Raw genomic sequence first — 26,606 nt, 5'->3', positions numbered from 1 at the left:
ACGGGAGAACATGCAAACTCCACGCAGGGAGGACCGGAAGCGAACCGGGTCTCCTAACTCTAGGCAGCAGCGCTACCCACTGCGCCACCGTGCCGCCCTCTATCTATCTATCTATCTATCTATCTATCTATCTATCTATCTCCTTTCTTATCTATCTATCCTATAGTGCCTGCCATCCTTAAACCGCCTTTCACATCTATCTATCTATTATATAGGCTTTATACATTTCTATTCTTTCATTAAGGTAATTTCTATCTATCTATCTATCTATCTATCTATCTATCTATCTATCTATCATATAGTGCCCTTCATATCTATCTATCTATCTATCTATCTATCTATCTATCTATCTATCTATCTATCTATCTATCTATCTATCTATCAATCATATAGTGCCTTTCTTACTATCTATTACATGACTCATAAATAAACAGAAAACTACGGGCTTATTAGCCATTCACTCATACTATATGTCGCTTCACACTTACAAAAAGGTTCTAAAGGTTCAATTAACTTACTGTGCAGATTGTTAATCTTTCTCTGTATTGGCTGTAGTCCTATGGCGTGAGAGTGAAGGTACTGAATTTGTGAAGCAAGCAGATAACCAAGAAAAATGAAAAGAAACATAATATATAATTACCTACTTAACGTGTAAAACAGACATTATGTTGAAAGTTAAAGCAACACACATTTATATACTGAAATATGATCAATGACCTAAAATGGTGAGAAGGTAAGCAGTAAACAGCCCGGGCTTTAACTTTAAAGTTTGGGTTAGCAAAAACAGGAAAAAAATGAAATATCAGAATATTACAATTGGGCCTTCTTCAGGGAACAACAAATAGGTGACAACCTACAGACGTTCTGCAGCAGTTCAAGTAAATGAAGTCTTGTACGTTGAAGTAAACAATTTTCACAGGTGTCCCAACTTCTGCTGATTACTTAAAAGCCCTCTGTGAGTCTTAAAACAGAGTTTGTACAGACTGTGTTAGTTAGCACACCCTCTGAAGTCCTACTTGGACAATATGACACTGTAGAGAGTTGTAAATTGCAGTGATAAGCACCAGTCTTCGTGATCACAGGGGCCTCACAGCACAACACCTTAACAGTGCAGGGTGACAGAGCCAAGTGCCACTGCCTAATGTGAAGAGGAGTCTTTGTCCAGTCTGCAGTGGTCCACGGCCAGCATTTCTAGACCCTCATTTTGTCTTTTAAGGAATGGCTTTATTGCTGCCACTTGCCCTGTCAAGTGTTTGTCTCCTGCCTGTATTGTGTCTGCATGTCTCTCTTGTACATTTGTTTAGGAGTTGTGGCCATGGAAGGCTGAGTCATTACCCTTAAAAGCCAGTGCTGTGTATTCCATGGCATCCGATATTGCAGATTTACTTCAAAACTTTTTATAGTTATTTTGGTATGGTGGACAGTGTTGAAACAAAGCAGCCTCCCTTTTGACTCTGCATTTCTGTCTAGGGTCTGATGACAGACCCTCAGTCACTTCAGTTTTGACCCTTAGCTACATTTTTCTGATTAAGATTCATCTCCTGGTCCATCTGGTGTCTTGACTGCTCAGTTTATTCTTACTGGCAGCCCACCAGGAAACTGAGAGACATGGATTACAAGATTTTCAAAGATTACTGATCACTTTAATGGCAACTTTGACAGCAGTGCCTTAAAATAAGATAGAAGTGAAATATATAGAGTAAAAACAAAAAAAAGACGAGACTAAAAAAAGCAAAAAGTGCCATGCGGTCCATACATCTCAAACAAAGACCCCCAATAAAGGGAGTAAGAAGACATCGGAAAACTGGCCCACGTGCCAGGGCCTGCCTCTGCTCATGAATGCCATCATATTCCGTGTCATTGTAATAATCCGCATGACTCCAGCAAGAATCTCTCCCATAACATCACAGACGCCTCTGCATTTGACGACAGGAAAAAAAAAAAAATCTGGAGGATTAGGGGCGAGCAAATGTGGCAATGAAATATAGCGCTGAGAAAACGAGACGTTTGTGTGCTCCATCATAGGAGATTACACGTCCACCGGCTGAACGTCAAATGAGCAGGAAGAAAATATGAAGGCCTATCGATACTCAGTGCCTGTTATCTATCATATAGTGCCTTTCACATCCATCAATTATATAGTGCCTTTCACATCTATCTATCTATTTATGATCACTTATATAGTGCCTTTCATCCATCTATCTATCTATCTATCTATCTATCTATCTATCTATCTATTATATAGTGCCTGTCATATCTATCCCATTTCTCTCTTTTCCTAGTCTTTACATTATATACAGTAGTGCCTTCCACATCTATTATATAGTGCTTCATATCTATCATATAGTGCCTTTCATATCTATGTATTACACACTGCCTTTCATATCTATCTAGCTATCTATCTATCTATCTATCTATCTATCTATCTATCATATAGTGCCTTTCATCCATCCATCTATCTATCATATAGTGCCTTTCATATCTATCAATCAATCAATCACATGATGCCTTCCACATTTCCCCATTTCTTTTCCCAGTCTTTACATTATATAGTGCCTTTCACATCTATCTATTATATAGTGCATCATATCTATCTATCATATAGTGCCTTTCATATCTATGTATTGCATACTGCCTTTCTATTATATAGTGCCTTTCATATCTATCTATCTATTATATAGTGCCTGTCATATCTATCCCATTCCTCTCTTTTCCTAGTCTTTACATTATATAGAGCCTTTCACATCATGCCCACTATAGCATGTTTTACTCTCACATAATCAATACAAGTGGATGCCCAAAGCCTTCTTGCCTGTCAAAGGCTGTCATTGTGCCTGCTCACTCTGTGATGCCCGCTCCTCCATGCTGCCTTGTGTGGGCTTCTGAGGGTCCGGCCCAGCGTGTTAACTAAATGCTCTCCTACATGGGTTGCTGTGCCAGACTCTTTTGCACCAAAACATTTTCTTCATACCAAAAATATTTCTGTCCTTGTTTTCTTGGCTTTTCCTTCTTCTGTGGCCCATTTGTTTTTGAGTGCAGGCACAAAGTCATGCACAGTATGCGAGGAATTGTTGCGGAGGACATTCTGCTCACGGAACTGATAACAAAAAAAAATCAAAAAGAACATTTGTTAAAAAGCTAAAGAGGAGACTTTTGTGAAATGAATCACACACACATAGTAAAACGAAGGACAAAATGGCAATGTAAGACTTTGTATTTCTTTTCATGAGGAGTTTTAAATGGAGCTTCTCTACAAAGCCATTAGTTGTAACGTTTCCTAGTCAATTAAAGGAACAAAATAAAAAAACAATGAACGTTGCGTAAGTGGTTATGCCGAGTGTTACATGGGCACAGCCTACTCTACAGGTGCACATGTCCAGCAGAGTGGCACGGCAGGAAGCCATTTTCCTTTTCAGTTCCAGTTATTATACAGTATAAGGGGCTGTTTATAGTCGACACGTCCTACATGTCATCATGTAATATTCTCCTCAGTCGGCTCTACGTTGTCACTCTGTGCCCGCTTCACGTCTTTTTTTGTCAGTGGGCTGCTCCAAGACGACTCTGTTACACTGGCATAGAGGGGTGCTCTTCCGTTGCCATTGCGGATGCCCATCTCTCTCTCTCATGACTCTCGGTGACATAAACTGCTAGGGGGCCTGGGCCTATGAATCTGAAGTCCCCATATACTTGTGATGGTGCCATTTCCATGGTCTTTTCTGTGTCGTGGGCTGCTGCAGTCTTTCCTGACGCACTAAGAGTGCAAGGTACAGTCAGGTGAAAAACGAAGTACCCCACATGAAATGTTGCATATGAGGATCTGGTAACCTCCTTAGCTTTAAGACACAAGCGTTACTCAGGCTGCGAACACAGCGTCTTGCGTAAGCGACTAAGGCTGGAAAAGTGCTGTCAGCGATGTCCGAGTGCATCTTTCCACTAATTATGAAATATCTGCACTTTACCAACAATGAAGACTTTGATGAGAATACCCATCCAGCACCCAAAATGAAGAATATTTGGGAGATAAACCAGGCCACTTCGGTGCGATTATATTCCGGACCGCGATGTCAGCATCGATGAAAGTCTCATGGCGTACGAGGACAGATTGTCGAGGATACTGCACATCGCGTCCAAAAGAGCAAGATTTGGCATAAAACTTTACGAGCTTTGTGATTTTAAAAGGGGATACATTTGGAATTCGGTTCTGTACACAGGGAAAGGGTTAAGGTTTGATCCGAAATACAATCAGTGCGGTGTTGCTACGCCATCATAGATACGCTGCTGGATCACATGACCGTGTAAACGGGGACAATTTTTATACTTTGCCGGGGCTATTTGACATCGTGCTGCAAAGAAAGACTGACGCCTATGGCACAGTGCGTCCCACCCGTCGCGGCAGGCCTGGAGACTTTGGCAGAGCTAAATGACAGCGAGGTGCGCCAGTAGCTTAGCAAAAGGGTGAAGTGCTGGCGCTGAAATGGAAAGACAAGAAAGATGTTTGTCTTCTTAGCGCCGTACATAATGCAGCTACAGTCACCGGACAGGCAAAAGGCAACACGCAGGTTACAGAGCCTACAAAAGGAGAGCGTGCGGCTCAAGAGTGGACTTTCCATCCCGTTATGCGGAGACAACAACCGAATTATTCCAAAAAGATATTTCGTCGTTTGGTGGAACAGCGCAATTGTGTTGCTATCGTGTTATACAAACTGAAAGCTGGCGAAACTGATATCTCATGCAAACTTTACACGCCAGTTTGTAGAACAAATACATCCACCGTCCACACTACCGCTAAAGAGATGAGGGCGACCCGGCACATCAAACCACAGCGTCTTACTGGTAGACATCTTATTGATTATATACCTCCAATAAAAAAAAAAAAACAGAACCCAACTCGAACCTGTGCAGTTCAAAGGGTGATCAATCTGGAAAGAAAATCCAAAAAGAAACACGCGATTGATATTGTCTCGACTGCGACGTTGGATCGCGTCTTTCACCGGGCTTTAGGACAGGGCCGTCTTAACAGCGTTATAGCCCCCCAGGTAAAGCAGTGCACTGGAGCCCCTACCGACACACGTACTCAGCAAGTCACAACATACAGAGATTAGCGTGGGGCCAGCGGGCAACTGCCCAGCGTGCCCATGCCGTGCCATGCGTTAAGACTCCTTTTGAGATTTTGGCATCATTAGTAGTGTTATTATTAGGGTTAGGGTTATATTATATAGCATAACATTAGGGTTAGGGTTTTATATATATATATATAGTGTAACATATATATTATATTATATTCTGTTTTGGCATCATTAGTAGTAGTATTATTACTGTTATTGTTTATTTCATATTATTCTTTGTATTCATCGTTACTATTATTATTTGTATCATTATTATACTTTTGAGACTTAACAAATGTCATTTTCCATGCTAAAAAAAAAAGTAAAGCTTTTTACAAGTTTTTTTTTTTTTAATAAAATCAACCCTAAGGAGGTTAAGATTAAATCTTCATGTAAACAGAATCTTTAGCTAAAGGTGATGTTGTTGAAAACAAAACAAATAAAATGAAATTTTGACTTTGCAATAATTTCCTGAGAAGAAATGAGCAGAATATCCCATTTCCACCTGTGCCCACTTGGTTCTACTAGGTGGTGTTGCCCCAGCAGGTGTGCACAACCCGCTAAACCCCCCAGACTAATGGTAGGTGGTCCATCACAAACTCACTGAACGGGGACCACGCGGTGAGCCAGCGGAGAGGCGCCTGAACAGTTACGAGATTCTGTTTGAAGGGAAAGACCTGAAGTGTAGCCGGGTAAGTGGATCCTCCATCAGGACTGTGCCTCAAGCCACGCTGCCCTCCATGTTTGCGACTTCCTTTTTAAGAAAGCAGTCACCAGAATGGACCGTCTACCCTATTCCAGCTGACTGAGCCCCACTTGTGATTTCTGGATCTTCTCAAAACTGCCATGGAAGGCAGTTTTTGTGACATCCAGCGTTCAGGTTTTCCAGTTCCAGGTACGTTTCCAGCAAAGACATCGTCATCAAACTAAAAGCACAGCTGCGGAAGGACACGACTTGAACGGTGACGTAGGCCACTGGTGTACAGACGCGCACACATATTATTCTACACGGCCACGTCTTGTGTAAGCAGATAGTGAGAGGTGGTGTGTTGGACCTTGGTGATGACAAGGTGGACGGCGTTATCTTACTGTATGGTATGACTGTGATGTTCAGACTTGAGCAGACATGAGGAGATCCTTTGAAACAGATGGCCACCATCTTGGAATTTTGAACCCACGCCCTTCAAGGGCTTAAAAACAACATGGAGTCACACAAAAACATGTTAGTGAAAACGGCACAGCACAAACGGAGTCATCCCAGCTTTCGAAAACACCCAACCCAACCCGTCTGCCCACCAAACCTACACGTGTATCCTGCTTTTCACCGTTAAATTTGAAAATCAAAGGCAGGGTGAGGCTCGCCCACCGGTGTGACCTGCCTCAGCTAGTCCCAGCTTTTAGGGGACGCCGACTCTCGTACTGACAGACTGGCACTGTCCTGTGCAAGTTAAATCAGTTCTTAGCAGTCATAATCTCCAAAAAGCACCGGCTTGACGACGACTCGTCTCAGCAGATGGCCTTCCGCCCAAATATCAGCACATCTGATGACACTAAAAGTGAGAAATGGCCACCGTCTTAGTGGAAAAGTGCTGCATATGGACAGTTGTCCTCCGTTAAATTTTATTGATATTAGCAAACCAAAGAGCAGCTGGAAATTCCTCTCCGGTCTCGACAGGTCAGGCGGCGAGACGTGCTGAAGCTTGTTTTTATTATGAGATTCTTAATTAACAAAGGCCAATGGGAAATCTCGGAGAGAGGGGCTGGCGGGCTCAGAAATTATTTTTGTTTTCTCCAAGTGTACCTTGCAATTCTGTCGCCAGTCACAACATGTTTAAAACAGCTGTGTGAATTTGGGTTTGGGGGGCTTGTTTGAGTTGTGTTTCAAATTTCTCTGCTTAAAGAGCAAACAATTTGCTTGTGATTTACACAAAGAAAAGCGAAGAGCACACGTGAAATCGTCTTTTCATCCTAGCAGGCCCTGTTTTACCTTTTATTGAATTAACACTATGATTACGGTGAAGCAAGGTGGTGACAGACTGTTGGGGGTGCAGGGGCAGGGAGACCACTCAGAATGGTGGGAAGGACGAATGCAACCGAATACAGAGACGTAGGTTTTAAAGAAAGTGCACACCACCCCAGACTTACGACCCACGCAGCCAAGACAACGCTGGAGTGGCATCAGGGCAAGTCAGTGCCCTCGAGTGGCCGAGATCTGAACCCCACAGAGCAAGATGGCGCTTCCCATCCAGCCCATTGGACCCTGAGAAGATCTACCAGGGAAACTTGGAAACAGCCGTCCAAATCCAGGAGTGCAAAGCTTGTAGAGATTTAACAAGAACACTCAAAGCTGGAACTGCTGCTAAAGGGGCTTCTATAAGGTACTGGACGAAGGGTCTGAATACTTCTAGAACTTAGAGAATTCTCTTTTTGGAGCCCATTTGGTGCCCTAGACGAGGCTGACAGATGTTGCCCCTTGTTGTCCAAAGCGGGTAGATGATATTATTACAGGGTGGTCCAGATCTAATTATGCAGATCCGGATCGTCTGGATGACTTTGATTTATGCGGAGACGATTCCAGTTCGGCGCAAAGACCATTCTTCATGTCGTCAGTTCACACACTTCTCGATGGGCCGGGATTTTTCGGGTGATTTTCTATGAAATAAACTTAACAAGTTATAGCATAATGAAAATTGCATAATTAGATCTGGACCACCCTATAGACTTTGCCAACCTGGGGAGGGGTGTCACCCTCGGTGTCTGGTGCATGGGCACCTTCAATAGCAAACCCACAAACTTTAAGGAGCGGGCAAGCACTTGGTGCACAGAGCGTACACACGATTAGTTTCATAAATGGTGCCCTGTGCGGGTAACAGTGCCTGCTGATTATCATGGTAGTTTGTCAGCCCTCACCCTCGGTGTCCAGAGCACACACCTTCAGAAACATAAACGGCGCCCATCATCACCCTTCTACGACAGTCTCACTCGGTGTCTGGAGCGTGTGCCCCTTCATAAATGACGGCTCCCTAGGTGTCTGTCTGTGTCGCCTAATGGATTGACCGGCTCTGTCTAAATTAATTTTACAAAAATATGAAACACAGAAGAGCACAGAAAAAAAAAACTCATGTAGTAGAGGATTACGCCGCAGTCTTTGATGCCGAGTCTAAAGAGAAGAAGACATTTTGAGATCTGGCATGCAGCGTGGTGCCGTGTTTGGACTGCCAGTCCCACTGCTGACACGTCACCTGCCTGTACTGCAACTCGAAAACCCAAAAAAACATCACCAGTGGTGTCACAGATGCTGCTAAGTCTGCCGACATTTTCTATCCGTGTGTTCTCCAGACTCCTTGCCGCTTTACACACAGTGCTCCCCGGGCAGGCTCCACTCTTTGCTTTATTTTTTAAAAATCAGAATTGCTGTTTTTTTTTTTAAACTTACAGCTCCTTACCACTCAATGGCACATCTGGTTTGTTATCTTCCTTTCCTTCCCATCCCACCTCCATTTGCTCCTAGAGCTGCATTATATTGCCAAAAGTATTGGGACCCTAAAAATAATTGAATTTAGGTATTCCAGTCACTTCCATGCCACACCTCGGCATGCAGAGAGCTGACTGCTACAAACATTTGTGACAGAGTGGGTCACTCTCTGTGGTTTCAAGTGAGGTACCGTGATAGGATGCCACCTGTGCAGCAAGTCTATTTGTGAAATATTCCACGGTCGACGGTTAGTGGTATTATAACAAAGTGGAAGACACTGGGAACAAGAGCAACTCAGCCACCAAGTGGTGGGCCACGTCAAATTGCAGAGCGGGGTCAGCACATGCCGAGGTGCACAGCGGGCAGAAGTCACCAACTGTCTGCAGAGTCGATAGCGACAGACCTCCAAAAGCTCAAGAACAGCGCAGTGTAGAGAGAGCTTCATGGAATGGGTCACCATGGCTAAGCCTGACATCACCAAGCAGGGGTGTAAAGCCCACCGCCCGCCACTGGTCTCGAGAGCAGTGCAGGCGTGTCCTCTGGAGTGGCGAATCACACAATCCAATGGACGAGACTGGCCAGGAGAATGAGACTCGCCTGACCGCATTGTGCCAAGTGTAAAGTTTGGTGGAGGGGGGATTAAAGTGTGGGGTTGGGCTTGGCCCCTTTAGTTCCAGTGAAAGGAACTCTTAATGCTTAAATGATAATTTCACGCTACCAACTTTGCGGGGTCAGTTTGGTGGATGGCAACATGACTGGGCACACACCAGAGCACAAAGCATGGTCTGTAAAGAAATGGAGGAGCGAGGAACTTGAGTGGCCTGCACAGAGAGAGCGCTGACCTCAACCCAACAGAACGAACAACGCTGGGATGAATTGGAGTGGAGACTGCGAGTGGAGACTGAGGCCTTCACGTCCAACATCACTGCCTGACCTCACCAATGCTCTCCTGGTCACAAATTCTCATAAACGTACTCTGACACCTCATGGAGAGCCTAACCAGAAGAGCTGAAGCTGTTAGAGCTGCAAAAGGTGGGCTGACGCCATATTAAGGCCTATGGGATGTCATTAAAGTATGTGAATTTCCCCTTGGGATTAATAAAGTATCTAAATATCTTTTATAGTGCCTTTCATATCTATCTATCTATCTATCTATCTATCTATCTATCTATCTATCTATCTATCATATAGTGCCTTTCCCATCTATCTATCTATCTATTATATAGTGCCTTTCATATCTGTCTATCTATCTATCTATCTATCTATCTATCTATCTATCTATCTATCTATCTATCATATAGTGCCTTTCATATCTATCTATCTGTCATATAGTGCCTTTCACTCTATCTGTCTATCTATCTATCTATTGTGCTTAGGTGGTCCCACTTGCTTTACATCTTCTTGAGAAGTTTCTACAGCTTGATTAGCATCTACCTGAGGTCTAATGAACTGATTTGACATCGCTTAGGTAGGCTCAGAGTGTACCGGTGTGTAGAAGGTCCACAGTTCACACTGCATGTCAGGACAAAAACCAACCAAGGAATTCTGTGTACACCTTCACAATCAAATTGTGGTGAGGCACAGATCAGGGCACAGGGATACAAACATTTCTGAAGCTTTCAGTGTTCCAAATAGCACAGTGACCTCAAGAATTGTGAAATAAAAGAAGTTTGGGATCACCAGGACTCCACCTAGAGTTGGCCATCTGGCCAAACAGAGTAAGCAGGCATGAAGAGAACCCAATGGTCAGTCTAACAGAGATATCTTATCTATCTATGTATCTGTCTATTATATAGTGCCTTTCCTATTTACCTATCTATCTATCATATAGTGCCTTTCATATCTATCTATCTATCATATAGTGCCTTTCATATCTATCTATCTATCTATCTATCTATCTATCTATCTATCTATCTATCTATCTATCTATCTATCTATCTATCTATCTATCTGTCTATCTATCATATAGTGCCTTTCACTCTATCTATCTATCTATTATATAGTGCCTTTCACTCTATCTATCTATCTATCTATCTGTCTATCTATCATATAGTGCCTTTCACTCTATCTGTATATCTATCATTCATGTGTGTTCTGTCCTCCCCAGCCATCGGACCTTACTTTTATTCTGTGTTAATTAGTATTGCCTAATTTTATTTTCTTATTTATTTTGTCTTTGTTCTCTTTCTTCAACCTGTAAAGTACTTTGAGATCCATCAATGTGCTCTAGTAATAAACGTCATTGTTGTTGTAAAGGCAGGCATCCCAGCACTTTAGCGTACATGGCTTTATGCTTCCTACAGACAGTGACTTTTGCTCAGGTCTCTGTTTTTTGTTTACTTTTCATTTCTTTCTTTCTTTCTCTCTTCCCTTGTTTCTCTCTTTTCTTCTGTGGCACTCGAGGTCTTTTATGTAAACTAAGTCCGCTTCTGGCACGTTGTTTACTTATAAAACAAATGTGCGATTTTTATCAGCTCGCTAACAGCGCTGAATTTCGCTTTACCTGGCACCATGACCAAGACATTAGGTGCAAATTGAATTATTCTGATAATTTGTGATCTTAACAAGGCATTTACAAAGAGAACTTCTGAAGGAGCCTCCTTAAGTGCCCTCATTTCTGACTTTGCTTAGAGGCACAAACGTGCTGCGTCTCGCATGCCGAAGCGCTGCTGCGCGTTTGGGATGTGCCAAGCCGGGCAGGCGCTGCTGTTTGCTATGAAACGTTCAAACCCGACTGTACTTTAAAAGTGTTATCTTTATTTGACTGTAGTGATGGATTAAAAACAACAGAAAAAAAAAGTGCTACTGAAAACTGAGAGCAGATTGCCTAGTCGGGAGCTAAAGACTTAAGTGGACTGCAGGGATTTTAGCTGCTTTTCCCAAGCAGACTTTCAGGAGTCACTTTCGATCAGGATTACTGGCTCCACGGCCATTAAAAACGCAGCTAATTGTGTTGTGGCTTTGCCATGATAAGGCAAAACTTTAAATACTTGAGACTATTGAGACGAAAGGAGTAATTCCTCAGGTAGAGGAGGGCCTGTCGTCGGCCTCACTTACAGGACAGCACGGCCATCAGGGCTACACAGTGGCTGAAGTCAAAAAAGAAAATGAAAAGAGGGAATTTGGCTCGCCGGGCATTTGGGCTTCTTCTGCTGCGCTGGCTTGAAATCTCCGTAGTCGACGTGGACTTTGTGTTTCTTTTAATTGGATACACGGGCTGTCCATTTGGTTTGGTATAGTAATATTGCCCCACAACGACGTCTTTACCTTTTTGGATAGAGACGCCCGTTTTCGCCACTTCCTCCTGGCGTTGCTCGTCAAACTGGCCGCTCTTATAGCCGAAGGCTGTTATGCAGAGGTGGAGGTCGCTACCCCAGGTTTAGGGACTCTAAGCCTATTGTCATGTTGGGGCTTTGGGGTCCCGATGTGTGCATCGATTTATTGTTATTTTCACTCAATTCATTGCCCACCATATGAAGTTGTCAGCGGGTGCAAGAGAAGAACGGCCATCACGCTGCCATTAACACTGGACAGCAAAATAGGCAGATTAGACCAATTTTCTTATTTTAGGACCCTTATGTGGTTTTGTTATGACACTTTTTGATTTGTTTTTGCCTATTTCTAAATTTGTCTTCCTAACCCTAGCAATCAGATGGACAAACACATTCACAGACATGAACGCTTGTCTCATAATTAAAGTGGATAAGCAAATTTCTGTCCATCGGGCAGTTGCTCTCTTGGACATATTCAGTGTTAACATTTCCAGTGCACCAATGTATTTTGTAATGCATGTAGAAATAAATCCAATCCAACATCACCAAAATTGGCAGCTCTTTTAGGAGTCCCATACCAAGTGAGATTGTCCTTCCTGCCGCCTGCAGAACGAGGAGAAGTTCAATGTTGGTGATGTCTGAAGAGGAGCTGAATGTTGTTGAGTGATAAAAACGCGTTGTATCTTTCATTCCAACAGATGGCGCATCACAAACATTAGCAATGCTTTTACAAATCCAATACCAAATGGCACATAACAGAATCCACAGCCACTCATCCTTTTATTAAGGTGGATTAGCTGTGCTATCCATCTAAGACAGGTTGAAATGTAAGTAATCGACGTAGACCTCGGCGTATTCAGCATTGGCATTTGCAGATTACAAACGTTAACGCCGCTTTTACGAATCCCCGGAGTCTGCAGAGTGGGGAGGAGCGGGGTGTAGGTGATCTGCGTGGCTGGATGTTTGGGCAGGAAATGAATGCTGGGGAGTAAGGCAGGATCAAGCACGGGTCAAACGCGTGCCGAAAGAAACCTCTCAGTGAAAAAGTTTGTTTTAAAAGATTTACTGAAAATTCAAAGCAAACAGTCCACACGAAAATAAAGAAAAAGGTTGTTACACACGTAGAATAAAAGGTAAAAAAAAAGTCTCTTCTGTAAACTTCACCTTTCTTGTCAAGCCTCAGTTGTTTCTGTACTTAAAGATGATTAACTTCACACTTTCAGTACGCTCTAAGCGTACAGCACTGCACGTTCACTAAAGCACGTTGCGTTACATACTATGGGGCACATTAAGGCGCGGTTGAAAGCCGTGTGCCCTCCATGCTTTACTCACGGCAAGACAGGTCACTAACAGACTAATCAATAATCAGAGAGACAAGAAATAGTTAGAAAATACCAATTCAGCTCATGGGAGTTATAAGAACCTCCCTTAGACGATCCTCTAATATACAGAGAGAGAGAAAGAGGTTAGGAGCAGGCGCTGATACACCCACCACATGATGAACCAACTCAGGAACCCAGATTAGGACCACCACACCAGTTCAGATGGAGTGGAACCAGTGTGAGGTTATTTTATGGTGGCTGGAGTGCCAATTCTACCACCAAACCCCAGGTTTTTCCCTGCAGGTTGGAGGGCCGACATGCACGGCTGGATGCAGATTAACGTCATACCCAGGATGGAGCAATTGCAGGATAAGGGCCTTGCTCAAGGGCCCAACGAAGTGGAGTTACATTTGGCGTTTACGGGATTCGAACCTATTCGGCCATACTAATATAAAGGCAAACATTTAATAGAACTTAAATAACTCGGCCATACTAATATACAGGCAAACATTTAATAGAACTTAAATAACTAGCAAATGGCTCTTACAGTTGGTGAGTAAGAAAATGTATTGCACGTTTCTTTCCAACAGATGGCACACTACAAACATTAGCACCGCTTTTACGAATCTCATGCCATACGGCACATAACAAAGACACAGCTATCAGACGGACCCCAGATACACAGACAGACAGACTGTAAAAGGATGGATGAGTGAACGAGAACAGAACAGTTTACCGTCGTTTAAGAATGAAAGTGTGTCTTCTGAGCTCTGGTGCTTTTTGTTGAAGTTCAGGTAAGATGAAATATTCTTTCTTTTTTGCGTTTGACAGCTCCGACGTGTCTGTAACTTAATCCACTCGCTGTCTACACAAAGGCAGGCTGGCTTGGCTTCATTAAATGCTTAATGGACGGTGTGGTAACGGCAGCACTTTCATGTAACTTTTTTGTCTTTTGCCTTACTGTTCAAATGAATTTTGCACATGAAACAAATGAATAGGACTGTGTGTTGATATCCCTCCTGAATAATTCATCTTCTTCTTTTCCTATTTCTAGGTAGGGTTGCTGTGTTTGATCAGGCTTCTCCATCAGCTCGGCTCTGCAACTTCTCCTCCTCACTTAAGCCCTCTTTTTCTTTATCGATCCATCTCTGCTTTGGCCTTCATCACTTTCTCTCCCCCTGGACTTCCACTCCCATCACTCTTTTGCCCACATATCCCTGGTCTGCCCTCATCATAGGTCCACACCACTTCACCTTCCTTCCCTGGACTTTCTTAGATTTCTCTCCTACTTTTGTTGTATCTCTGATTGTCTCATTTTGTCCTCTTTGGTAACTCCACACATCCGTCTCAACTTTCTCTACCCTGACACGTCCAACTCCCGCTCCCCCTTTACAGCCCACGTCTCAGCACCATGTGTCATTGCTGGTCTTACCACTCTCTTACAAATCTGACCTTTAACCTTCAATCACACAGAGCTCCAGACACCTTCCTCCAATTGTTCCATCGCAGTACACTCTAGGGGTCACCTAATTTTCTCTCTTGGGCTACCACCGATCCTTGATGATCCTAGATGATTAAACTTCTCCCCTCTTTTCAGTAGCTTTTCCAGCAGGCTAACTATCATTCTTACATTACTACCTACTAACTATTATCATTAAACCTCGGATCTTCTTCCTATTTATCTTCACTTCTCTATCTTCCAAAGCCCTTCTCTATTCTTCCAACTTCCTCTCCACCTTCTCTTCTTTTCTGGTACTAAACAACACAATGTCATCAGCAAAATGTTTCTAATCCTAGGACTCAACACATCTATGGCCAGATCAAAGAGGTCAGGACCTCAAGAAGACCCCTGGTGCAGACCTCCTCTAACTGGGGTCTTGTCTGTGCTCACTACCTCATACATCTCCTGCACAATGCAATCCTCACACACTCCTCTGCTCCTCCTTTCACTCTAATGCTCCTTCAGACCTCTGGACATGGCAGGCTATCATAAGCCTCCTCCAAATATGCAGGCCTTTCTGTTTTTCTCAATGCTTCTCTATGAGTCGTCTCAATGTGAAGACTGCATCAGTCGTCCTGAATGGTTAATAATAATCGATTCATCAGACAGATGTGACCTGATAAAAAAAATGTGAAGGCCAGCAACATGACGGCTTCAAAACAGTGCAGGGCATCTTAAAGTTGGCAGCTGCTCAAAGATACTGTGAGTGGAGTCGTCACTGTTGAATGTGTCTGCAAGACCCTCTCTGAAAAGTGTCACCCACTGCGCTGTATTGGTAGGCTTTCTTTTTACTTTCTCGTAAACATCCAAAAATTTGATGTCGAGATTTTGATGAATCTCAATGTTTTAGGTGGCACAGTGGGTGGCACTGCTGCCTCGCAGTAAGGAGATCCTGGTTCTTCCTGCGTGGAGTTTGCATGTTCTCCTCCGTGTCTGCGTGGGTTTCCTCCCACAGTCCAAAGACATGCAGGTTAGGTGCAGTGGCGATTCTAAACTGTCTCTAGTGTGTGTGGGTGTGTGTGTGTGTGTGCCCTGCGGTGGGCTGGCACCCTGCCCAAGGTTTGTTCCTGCCTTGTGCCCTGTGCTGGCTGGGATTGGCTCCAGTAGACCCCCGTGACCCTGTGTTAGGATATAGCAGGTTGAAGAATGACTGACTGACTGACTGATGTTTTAGACCTCCCTGAGTCCGAAAAGACCATTTTTAGGATTATGTCTGTGTGTGTGAACACGATAACATGAGGACACTTTCAACTTGGTCAACCAAATGATGCATACAAATATTAGGCACAATATAGATTTCTAGCAACTTTTGAGCTATTTCCACTAACAGAGAATGGTACTTTACCTTTTCTATCTATCTATCTATCTATCTATCTATCTATCTATCTATCTATCTATCTATCTATCTATCTATTCATGTAGCTGCAAAGTCCAATTTATTCAACTTTACTTTTATAATAATTGTTCAATATATTAATCATTTGATTTGTTGTTGATGGTTTTTAATGTACATAATAGCTTCTTATATAATACGCTACCCTGGCTGTTCATTTGTCTGTCCAGGATTTTAAATCACCCGTAGGTTGCAAACCGTTTGACCGATTGACCTGAAATTTGGTACACATATACTACGTGACGTCTACTGTCTGCTTTCAGGCTGATGATTGACCTCCAAGGTTATTCCTCTTTATATTTTATTCTATTGTACATAGAATCAATTCTCAGCAGCATGCAGCGCATGTATACAGGCGCCGTTCTCATTCCCTAGCTCCTTCGCCGTCACTTCCCCTGCCTCTTCATATCTTAAATCGTTCTTGAGGCAGATTGAAGACTTAAGTGCCAGCTTAAGTGAAAAATTTAAGGAAACGTACTAAGTAATTGCAACACAAACAATGACATAATCAGTTTTAACGTGAAAAGATACTGACAGAAGAAAGAAGAGAAGCAGCGGGCCGCTAGGGTGGAGACAAGACGAGCTGCTCAGGAAGCAGCAAGCGCATCAACCTCTGAGCAAACGAATGGTAAACGTACAGAGAAAGAAAGTCAAGTGTACTCGCGGCACGTTATTGTGCAGGGTGCCGTTACTGGTCATTTATAATTAAAATTTGACAAAACATTCTTTTCACATATGATCCTGAGTATTTTAAAATATTGAATGACCAATAATATAAGATCCAGTTATAATATACTTTTGAAGGCCATTATAACCAGACCTATTTTAATACTATATATAACAAAATTGGTAGAATTATGTCGGCGTGCAGAATAACATTGTAACATATGGTTGGCACGACGCCGCTGAAAGGTTGCCGACTCCTGCTATAAATAATTTGTATTCAATAACAATACCATCTTTATAATTTCATCCACCCCATAAACTTGGGACACGTTGCCGAGATGCTTCATAGAAGCGGACCCACTCGAGACTGTGACCTCTGAATATCCATAAAGGAAGCCTTCTTGTCTTCTCCTCTCTTAATTACTTTCACTCAGCTAACGTATCATTAAGCAGATAACAAGCAATAGAAGCTGTCGATTTCTGTTATGTATTAAAAAAGTTTTTTTTTATAAACAGCTGGTAAAAATCGAATCCTTGTCTTGCGGTTTACTCCCCAAATATCCATCCCCATATCCGAGTATACGAAATAGTCGAGGCGGAGAGCACTCTCGGTTTTTGATTTAATAACCCGGCCTGAACCATAACAGAATTTAAGTCTTTCACAGACCAGTTAAGATAACGAGGGCTGTGGAACAAAGTTTGGGGTTTAGCATGGATGCCCACCACCAGCCCAGTCCACGCCCAGAGCCTTGCGGTTTTCGCCACAGACTGAGAGGCGAGCCGAGTCGATGAGTGGCGGGTGAGCTGCAGACAGTCGGTACAATCAAAGTGTCACTCCAGATTTGTGTTTGCCTTCAGTCAGTCATTGTCAAACCCGCTATATCCTAACTACAGGGTCACAGGGGTCTGCTGGAGCCAATCCCAGCCAACACAGGGCGCAAGGCAGGAAACAAACCCTGGGCAGAGCGCCAGCCCACCCCAGGGCACACGCATACAATTTAGGATCACCAATGCACCTAACCTGCATGTCTTTGGACTGTGGGAGGAAACCCACGTAGACACGGGGAGAACATGCAAACTCCACGCAGGGAGGAGAACCCATGCCTCCTAACTGCAAGGCAGCAGCGCTACCACTCTGCCACCGTGCCACCCCTGTGTTTGCCTTCCCTTGCAAAATGTATACGACCTTGGAAATTTTAATGCTTAAAGCTTGCATCATTTTTAATATATTTATTTATTTGTTTTATTAATTATAAGTTCTTTTATATTTTCTAGTGTGAATTAGATGTAAAAGGCCTGTTTCAGATTAACGCTTCAACAATAACAAAGAGCGTAACGGCACTTCTTTTTTTTCCTTTCTCTTTACCCGCAGCTGCCAGCTTGTTTAATGATCATATAGACTGCTCACTGCACATAAAGTGACCTCTGTTGAACCAACTCGAAGGAAGGAAACCATAATAGGGCTATTTAATACAACATTTCCCCACCCCTCTTCTGTATGTGGCCAACTGGCGCACACCTGCAGCTCATGAAATTCAAGACGCGTTGACGGGGCACTCAATGTTACTTCGGCTCTCGTGCAGCACAAAAGCTTGTTTATCATGGCGTGTTTTTTGACTGCACCCAAAATGTAGCCTGCGGTAAAGGAGCTGCGTAGAGGCAGATTCGTGTAAAATCAAAATGTTTAGTGTGCGACGATGCTGACGAGAGGCCCCCTTAGTGTTCATCCCAGCCATGGAGTGGCACTTAACATGCCAGCGTTTGGGCTCCGTGGCCTCCTGTCACCTGCGTTCTCTTCTCTTCTCTGTATTTACATGCTTTTAGCCACATTAGGTCACTGCATTTTGGATTGACTGCGCATACAGATATCTGCCAAAAAATGAATAAATAATTCAACTGTCAGAATACCTCTGGTCTGTGCAGTAAGGATCCTCAGGATGGCGGCAGATCAGGAAGGGCATCCTTTGCCTTCCTTGGGCGATGGCCTCTCAGCTGGGAGGACTAGCAGACATTTGTTTGCTGTAGCTGGCAGTGTGCTTGGTAACTGAGGTGGAAAATCATAGACCAGGGGTTCAAGTCCAGTGCAGATTCAGTGTTCATCAACCTGTGAGGAAATGTAGAAGACAAGCGTTTGTGTAAATTATCATTGAACTGGGAAAAGGAATAAAAAGATGAAAAGGCCATGTGGTCGTGACTTATGGGACAAACGTCCAGTTGTTAATGACAAAACATCTCAAGAGAGGACGTCGGTGTTGAGGAGTGTACATCTGATTCTCATATTTAGTTATGATGAGATAAGCACTTTGAAATTATGAGATAAACAGTCAGCCAGTCATTGTCCAACCCGCTATAACCTAACACGGGGTCGCGGGGGTCTGCTGGAGCCAATCCCAGCCAGCACAGGGCGCAAGTCAAGAACAAATCCTGGGCAAGGCGCCAGCCCACCACAGGGTACACACATCAAGCACATACTAGGGACTATTTAGGATCGCCAATCCACCTAACCTGCATGTCTTTGGACTGTGCGAGGAAACCCACGCAGACACGGGGAGAACAGCAAACTCCACGCAGGGAGGACCCTGGAAGTGAACCCGGGTCTCCTAACTGCGAGGCAGGAGTGCTACCACTGCGCCACCATGAGATAAACACTCTTTTAGACAGTATATAAGACCAACATGGGAGATATGCTGGATATCAATTGTGTCTTAAAGGTCCAAAAACCTGGGTTCATTTACCAGCTTGATCACAGTAGAGTTTACAAAATAAATGTATTTATATATATTGATATCTCTCCTGAATAATTAATCTTCTCTCTCTCCACTTCTGTGTGATGATGTGCTTGATCAACCTTCTCCATCAGCTCGGCTCTGCACCTTCTCCTCCTCAATCAAGCCCTCTTTTTCTTTATCCATCCATTTCTGCTTTGGCCTCCATCACTTTCTCTCCCCCTGGACTTCCACTCCCATCACTCCTTTGCCCACATATCCCTTGTCTCTCCTGCTCTCCACTTCAGCCTCTTTTCCTGGACTTTCTTAGATTTCTCTACCACTTTTGTTGGACCCCTGATAGTCTCATTTCTTATTTTGTCCTTATTTGTAACTCCTCACATCCATCTCAACCTTCTCATTTCTGCCATATCCAGCTTCTTCTCCTGCACTCCCTTTACTGTTCACGTCTCAGCTCCATGTGTCATTACTGTCTTATAAATCTGACCTTTAACCCCTTCAATCACACAGAACTCCCGACACCTTCTTTCAGTTGTTTCATCCATGCTATACTCCATGAGTTACCTGATTGTGTATCTTGGGCTACCATTGATCCTAATCTTATGTAATATATTACACTAGCCATCCCCTGCAGCTTCACCCGCGTATTAGTGAAACAGGACAGTGACGAGGGTCCCGTCCAGCTCTCTACTCCTGACGTCATTCTTCCCCTCCCCTTGGCCCGCAGCCTCCGTCTTGGATTAGCGTGAATATATCACTCCTGCAAGCGAACTATGATTCTTATCGCAATGAGAGAAGTCGCAAAATCAACCGGAATGTTCAAGCAAATTATAGAAAAAAACAGTTCTAAATCCGTTAAGTAGTTCTCTCGGTCGCTAACTAAGCGGAGTTAAGGTTACGCCCCGAGGCAGACGCGTGAGTGAGGAGGGCCCCACAGCCCAATGAGTCTCTCTCAGATTCGCGCTAATAAATCGGTGCCTCTACCAAACTCTGATACTTAGGGCGATGATAAAGTCGCAAAATTACTGGAATGTTCAAGCAAATTATAGAAAACAACCCGATCTAAATCCGCTAAGTAGTTCTCTCGTGAAAAGCAGACAGATATACAAACGGGTCTAAAAAAATTATAAGAAATTTCGCGCTTGGACCACAAAATGTTTAAAACCGTTTCTTAGCGAGCACCTATGAGCCAAGGGTAACCTACATTCCAAATTTCAAGTCCTCACGGTTCAGGAGATTTCGTGATGAGTGAGTCAATGGTATTTGGCTTTTATTAATATTGTGGAGCCAACCCGGACACAGACTGGCGGACATGTTGTAATTCACCACCACACGTTTATTTACACAAACTATTTACAGATATGGTCACTCAGACCCAGTCCATTAGTGCACAAAACCCCAAACACTCTCAGTCCTGGCCACAAATGCCTTTCTTCGGGCCGCCTCCACACCTCTCCTGTGCTTCGTCCTTCCGCCTCCCGACTCCAGCGCTGAACGAATGGAGACGGCCCCTTTTATATGGTTCCTGGATGAGCACCAGGTGTTCCCAGCATTCCTCCCATGGCCACGCCCCAGCGTGGCGGAAGTGCCGGCTGTCCTCCCGGCAGCTCCCCGGGTGTCTCCCAAAGTCTTCCCCCCAGCACTTCCTGGTGTGGCGGAAGTGCTGGGGCAACAGGTCCCCAAGGCATTGGGGCGCCTCCTGGCGGTGACCACGGGCCCCTACAGGGTAGGGCTTCCATGCCCTCAACCCGTGGCCCCCAAAGCAACCAGGAAGGCGGCCCCCACGTGATCCAGGGTGGGCTCTGACCCTCTTCTGGTCCCTCACTGCGTCCCGGCCAGGTCGTTGCCCCTGGCATCCCTGACAATATATATATATATATTTTTTTTCTCCTGGAATCGGTCAGTAGTACGGAGGTTGGGTTTAGTTATCGACTATGTTGCTAGGTTTTATAAGCCTACCGTCTTGTTCTGTATTTATAATATGTATATATACTGTTGGGCTCTCCTCAGCCTCCCAACATATTAGCCATTTAACAACACCATTACTAACGGAGCACTACCAGCGGTTCCTTTAGACCATCCATCCATCCATCTTTCAAACCCAATTTATTCTGAGCAGCGTCGCAGGGTACTGTCCAAGCAAGCACAGGATGCAAGGTGGACATAATCCCTGGATGGGGTGCCAGGGTGATCAGAGACATGGACCAAATAAGCATCGCCAGTCCACCTATCTATCCTGCCGGTCTTTGGACTGTGGGAGGAATTCGGATCACCAGGAAGGAAACCAACGTGAACACAGGGGAGACGTCCCACCCTGCTGATCAAAACATCATTCACTTTCAAAGCTCTTTGGCAGAGTGAACACTATTTGTTCTTCTTTTTTGCTCAAGTCTCCCTAAAGTCTTTTTTGCCTTCTTATTGAATGAGACGCCACTAGTAAAGTTCATCATCCTTTACCTTCGAAAACACTTAAAAATGCCTCATAGAAAATAAAATATATAATATTTGGTGTATTAGTTTAATCGTGTTCCCTTAACCTATCATTATCACCTTTCTTAGGGCAACTTGAATCAAGAATCCTGATCATTCTCAAGACTGTGCACATCTTGACCTAAACAGAATGCTGTGACCCCAGCTTCCTGTCAAATGCTGGATCCTCTTCAACACTTTGCTGCCAACCCCACCAGAATATCCAGTGTTATCTGTGCCCACATAAACGTGTCATGCAGTTGAGATCTTCTGCTTCTGGCCTCCTTACTACTACACAAATCTTGCCAAGCTCCTCATTCAGCTCCTGCTCTCCGGAATTCTCTTCCTACGTCTCCCGTGAGGCTCCATCTGTCTCGTCATTCAGACTCAAACTGTAGATCCACCTGGTCGTGCTGGCTTTTTAATTGCCGTCCTTCATCTACAAGTTGCCCTTCGATGGGTTTGTACTGTCGCTGCCTGACGTTGTCTCGGTCTGCGCTCCTTCAATGCTCTGCTCAGTTTTTAGGTTCTGCGGTTTAATTCTTTTTATTTTGGACTTTTACTTGGTAGCCGTGTGTGAGCTTCATAAGTCTTTCATGTTACTTTATCTAGCACTACTTGCCTTCTTTAACACTTTTGTAGTATCGTGGTCCCTTACAAAAATGAAACACATGTAAAATATATTTTAAATAAATACACTGCTATCAATAAAAATTCTATTTTAACATATGTTACCAAACATGTCCATAATACACACAAACCAATTTCTTGTGCATATTGAAATGTATTATAAAATGTGAAAATTATAACTGGTTTTGTATAATGCAATACATTTCCCAAAAACATAAAAATATATTTCTCAATATACTGTATTTTAAAAATACTAGAAATAATTTACTGTAAGAAACACTTAAAAAATATATTACGTACTGTTAATTCTAGATGTGATCTATATTTTACAATATATTTAGAGTAACAGAATCTAACAAAAATTCAATACAGGGCCCTCCACAATATTTAGGACAAAGACCCATTTTTCTTCGACTTACCCCTCTGCTCCACAAATCAAACAATCCTGATGTGATTAAAGTGCACATTGCAGACTTCATTTAAGGGGATCTGAATATATCTGGGTCACACCGACATACAAATGACAATGTATATATGTATATTCTAAATAGATCATATAATAAGTCACTGAAAGATCTATATACTCTAAGTAAATTGAATGAAACCAATAAAAAATATCATATATATATATAAACATCTACACGTGGAAGTCTGTCTGTCTGTCTGTCTGTCCAGCCCGGAAGTGAGAGGTGGAGTTGGGGTAAGGGCTCTGCCTCCGAGGATACAAAAGTGACGCGAGTACAAAACGAAACCTCTGAAGAAAGACAGTCGCTTAGCCGCTAATAAGACAATGGAGGCGAGCAGGTCGGCAAAACGAAACTGCACAGGAAAGAGAACCTCGCTAATCCGCTAATACAGAAGTGAGACGTGCACATCACCAAAACGAATCCTCCTAGGAGAGAGATGCCCAGAGTAGTTCCTTTCAGTTCCCTGACATCTCTACATTTCAATTTTTTTTCTAACAATTTCAATAGTTTCTAGGACCCCGGGTTTTTTACAACACGTGCTTACACAGCTAGTGTACAGGTATATATATATATATATATATACACACATATATGAGGGACATCCAAAAAATGTCTGCACTTTTTAAACTCTATTTATTAATAATTTCAAAAACAAATGACATCACTTTTCTACACAGTCACCTTCCTTTGCGATGCAATTTTTCCCAGTCACATGACACTCTCAGACACAACCAGTTACTCCTCCTCCCACCTTCACTGTTTGCAACGAAAATATAAAAGTGCAGAAACTTTTTGAACATCCCTCATATATATGTGAATTTCCCCTTGGGATTAATAAAGTATCTATCTATCCATCCATATATATATATATATATATATATATATATATATATATATATATATATATATATATATATATATATATATATATATATATATATATACACACATACAGAGTGAGCCAAAATTATGTTGACATTTGAATGGCGGAAACAGTTTATTCACAAAACACACTTCTTATGTGCAAAATGATTTACAGGAATATCTCAACCTGTTCACCGTCATTTTCAACACAAGTGGCACATACATTGTCCACAAAAATTGTATATAAGTACTGTATGTACATACTGTAGCAGTACCATCAGTGTTAACATAATTTTGACTCACCCTGTATATATATTTCATTGGTATTATATAATATACTTAGAGTATATAGATATTTCAATGACATATTATATGATATATACATTCTCATTTATACGTTGGTGTGGCCCAAATGTATGCAAATCCCCTTAAATGAAGGTTTGCAATGTGCTCTTGATTTGCGGAGCAGAAGGGTAAGTCAAAGAACAATGGGTCTTTGTCCCAAATATTGTGGAGGGCCCTGTATTGAATTTTTGTTAGCAGTCCTAGAGCTGTATATCTCCATTTGATGCTCACTATGCCAGGTATCTACCAGACTGGCGTTTCTTGTATATCTGCCAAGTGTGAAGGTGAGCCCAGTATCATTCCGTTCAAGTCAACTGTACTGTAATACTGCAGAAGGGTGCCTTGCAGAGATTAGGCGAGTGTTTTATTTTATTACTATGTACTGTAAGTACCTTCACATCACGTGACGTGACAGAGATTTGGTCAGCCGTGCTTCTCCTGCTTGTTTATAGAGCCGACTACTTCACTTGTCTAAACACTCTGCTTGTTGTCTTTTGTTATGCAAGATAAATGCTATTTATGGGTTATTGGGAGCAATCAAGTCACCAAGGTGAAAAACCAACCCAAACTGCCCCATCTGTGACACATCCTGAACTACTGTCTTGTCTGGTCCCAGCTGATTCAAATGCCTTTCAGACATTTTCTTTATGTCCCAGCCTGTTAGGTGCTTTTAGGAAGGCAAACTCTGTCTGAATTCAACGCCCCCCCTGTCCCACCCCACAAGTCAGCGTGTTTGCTGAAGGCGCAAATCTTTATTGCGATGAGTCACAGGGCAGGCTGCCCCTCTCTTGGCTGCTTCTGCATCTTTTCCATGTTGAGATGTTTTTTTTTGAAAACGATTACAAGCCGTGTTCATTTTGTAGGAATGAAGATTGACACCCACAGAACAGACGGGAACGCTTCCATTAAACTAAACAAATAATAATTCATATTACTGCTGTTATTTCCATATCGCTGCATGTGCATTTTGCACAGCTTGAGCTAATGGCTTCTCTTCCACTCAGTTGTCTCTCCTTCCATTATTTGGACATCCAATTTATCAAAACAAGAAGACCACCAGATAATACCATAAGTATAATGAAAACCAAGTCCATCACAGTGGCACAGTGTCGACTCACAGCTCCAGGAGACTGGCATTCAGTGCCAGCCCAGCAGCTTCCACAATGTCAGCAGGAGTTTTCTCAAAGTACTTGAGAACGCATGCCAGTATGTGTGTGTTGGGTTGAAACTGAAACAGTATGACAGGCAGCGGGTACGTGCACTCAGGTTGACTGGCACCCTGTCCATGTTTAGTTCTGCTGTTCTGGTCATGGTTCGTCTATGTGTGGCTTCTCCACGTTCATCAAATTTACGTGAACTGGTGAATCTAAGTTGGCCCGTTCTGTGTTCGTTTTTAGACTGGCATCCCTCCCAAGGTTGGTTCTTGTCTTGTTACTATTGCTGCCAGTATACGGTCAGTTCAGGCTCCTCCACCTCTATTCATATCAGGATTCCGGAGAAGCTGGAGCCTATCCCAGCAAGCACAGGTGCAAAGCAGGAACAATTTCTGGACAAGGAACCAGTCTATTACAAGGGTGAACACCCACACACACATACAATGGGGGGCAATTTAGTATCCCTGATTATCATAACCCACATGTCTTTGGACTGTGGGGGAAACCTACACGGAAATGGGGAGAACATGCAAACTTTACACAGGGACCACCCGAGGCTTGAACCCCAGACTAACTTGTTGTGAAGAAGCAGCAGCACTACCACTGCTCTGACATGCCACCCTATTACTACTGTTCTCATTATAACCATGGTGATGATGATGATGATGATGATATTTAGGGTTACTAGGAGGCAACAGGACCAAATTAATTTATCTGGACGCAATAGGGGGAAAAAAAATTAGGAAAAGGTGTGGAAGGGCCACCAGTCTACTGTGGGCTATGTCTCTCAATTTATGAGAACTCACAGTGGCACAGTGGTGGCACAGCTGCAGTAAGGAGATCACAGGTTCACTTACAGGGTCCTCCCCGCCTGAGGAGTAGTGAGAAAGTAAAGAATTATTATTACAGGGTGGGGCATAAAGATCTCCCACATTTCGAGGGAGGATTGTGCGGGCGGGCGTGGGGGTAGAGAGGTGGGCCAGGTCTCATTCGGTAGATTAGGCTCAACTGTTTTCAATACCCATCATGAGTTGGACTGGTGAACATCAGGGCTTTGTTATTCAAGCGTATTACGAGAACAACCGTTCTGTGATGGCGACGTAGAGAACGTTCTGTACACGCTTCACGCTCGGTCAAAATGCATCTCTACCAGATCGGAAAACAATTTCGCTATGGATTTCTAACCTTTGGGCAACTGGGTCCACACTGAAAAGAAA

At 43.2% G+C, this 26,606-nt stretch overlaps 1 protein-coding gene across 6 annotated transcripts in view; it reads right to left on the bottom strand.

Moving 5' to 3' along the window:
• sema6dl (sema domain, transmembrane domain (TM), and cytoplasmic domain, (semaphorin) 6D, like) overlaps nt 1–26,606 on the bottom strand; it is a 476,052-nt gene that overhangs the window by 93,984 nt on the left and 355,462 nt on the right. For all 6 annotated transcript variants that reach the window (XM_039770332.1, XM_039770338.1, XM_039770333.1 and 3 more), the window contains one exon: nt 18,643–18,838. The gene's annotated coding sequence lies outside the window, so the exon portion shown is untranslated. The remainder of the gene's footprint in view (nt 1–18,642; nt 18,839–26,606) is intronic.

The sequence above is a fragment of the Polypterus senegalus genome, chromosome 12 (assembly GCF_016835505.1).
Source record: "Polypterus senegalus isolate Bchr_013 chromosome 12, ASM1683550v1, whole genome shotgun sequence".
NCBI classification, from domain to species: domain Eukaryota; kingdom Metazoa; phylum Chordata; class Cladistia; order Polypteriformes; family Polypteridae; genus Polypterus; species Polypterus senegalus.
Note: the sequence above shows the minus strand (reverse complement) of the source record. Positions and strands in the feature narration are given on the sequence as shown.